Below are 2,105 nucleotides of genomic sequence, written 5' to 3'. Positions count from 1 at the left end.
TCATCCCATGAGGGCTGCTCCAACTTCCAAGATAGTGGCTTGTGGTTGTGTCCTCACATGGTGGAGGTGGAAGGGAAAAAGAGACAAACTCTGTGTGAAGCTACTTTTATTGCGTGTTCATTCCATTCACAGGGGTGGAACCATCATGAATAATCAGCTCCAAAAAGCCCCACTTTCTAATATTGTGGCATAGGGTAAACTGGAATCTTGGATGAGATGCAGATATTCAGACCAGAGCAGTAATCAGTAGAGAAATATATAATAAGTAATGGTATTGGATCAATAATATATCTATATTACATAAAAATGAATCTTGACCTTTACATTTCACCTCTATATTATATAAATATCAACTCTAAATGAATCATAAACCATAAGGGCAAAATCATAAAGTTTGTAGTAAAGAGCATAAAAACATACATCAAAAACAGGTGCAGAAAGAAATTTCTTAAAGAGGACACACAAAGCACCATGCACAAAGACAAGGATTCATAAATGAGGTTTTATTTGTATGAATTACCTTTTACAGGATTTTAAACAAATAAATTAACAATATTATTTGATGAATACATATAGAAGAAATTAACTACAGAGAGGAAAATCCAATTATAAAGAATACGAGATTCAGAATTCTGATTAACTGGGGGGAGACAGGCATATGGCATCATGGAAACCTCATTGAGAGATACCTTTTTAGAGGAAACTGTAGGATGGTAGGTGTTGTGACAGTCATCTTGAAGGACATAACTGGCATCAGTCACCCTTGTCGCCCAAACAACCCACATCCCACTTACATGTTAAATGCTCTAATTCTCACCCCATCAAGCCTAAGTATTATTCCATAATAGTGTCAGGGCAAAGTTCAAAATATCATCATCAAATTGATGTCCTGGGGACCTGATGTCAGCAAGATAGCAGAGTAAGGGTTACCAGACTTCACCCCTCACAAAACCCAACAATTCAACAGTTAACCAAGAAGGCTAACATCCTGGGAGGGCTGAAGAGTTCAATTCCAAACATGCAGCAACAGGATAGAGTAAAAAGCTAAGAATAAGCACATGCAAAGGATGGCTGGAGGCTGATGGCACACCTGGGAGCCCTGATACCTCTAGGAACAAAGAAAGGGGAAGCAATTGCTATCAGCCAGCGGTGGTGCCACTGTGGGCCCCATAGCTTGCGCTGTGGGAGGACCCTGCAGCCTTTGCTGCTGATAACCTCAGCAGCCACCCGGGCAATCCCCCACCATTCAGCTTTCCCAGTGGAGGCCCTTGAATGTTTCTTGTCCAGGATCACAGCAGCCTGCTCCACCGGGGCCACTGGTGCTTTTGCCTGGGTGGTAACCTGCGGCCATAGTCGCGGACACCCCAGAGAGGGAGATGCTACTATACGCACTCTTGAGTAAGGAGCCATTGTTGTGTTTCCTGTGACAGCGCTACCTCCCAGCCCCTTGGCACCAACCTTACCCTCTGCACTGCCCCAGACCCAGGACTCAGGGTCTTACCCCGCACTGGCAACTCAAACACTAAGCCACTTCTATGTGCACTAGCCCATACCTGGCCCCAGACCCACTGTCACTGCAAGGGTACCCTCCAGACCTTGTCACTGTGGCTGCTCTGGAAATTGCCAAAGATATCAAATAAATTGAGACGTGGTTACGGGCACACCTCGGAGATATTGCTGGTCTAGTTTCCAATCACTTCAATAAAATGAATATCATCATAAAGGGAGTGACAGGCATTTATGGTTTTCCAGTGCATATAAAAGTTATGTTGACACTATCTTGTACTCCATGAAAAGTACAATATTATTATGCCTAAAAAATGCACATACCTTAATTTTTTAAAACATTGCTGAACAATACTGACATAGAGACAGGAAGTAAGCACCTACTGCTTGAAAAATGACACCAAAAGACTTACCTGAGGCAGAGTTGCCACAAACCTTCAGTTAGTAAAAATCACAGTATCTATAAAGCACAATAAAGCAAAACACAATGAAAGGAGATATGGCTGTATCTTGAAAAAGGATGAGAGCTTTGGGTAAGGACAGTGTTAGGTTTTGAAGAGAAGGAAAGGGTTAAAGAAAGACAGAGAGAGGACGGGCGC

This window comes from Mandrillus leucophaeus, unplaced genomic scaffold, assembly GCF_000951045.1.
Source record: "Mandrillus leucophaeus isolate KB7577 unplaced genomic scaffold, Mleu.le_1.0 Scaffold1017, whole genome shotgun sequence".
Classification (NCBI taxonomy): Eukaryota; Metazoa; Chordata; class Mammalia; order Primates; family Cercopithecidae; genus Mandrillus; species Mandrillus leucophaeus.
This window is presented reverse-complemented; position numbering follows the sequence as displayed.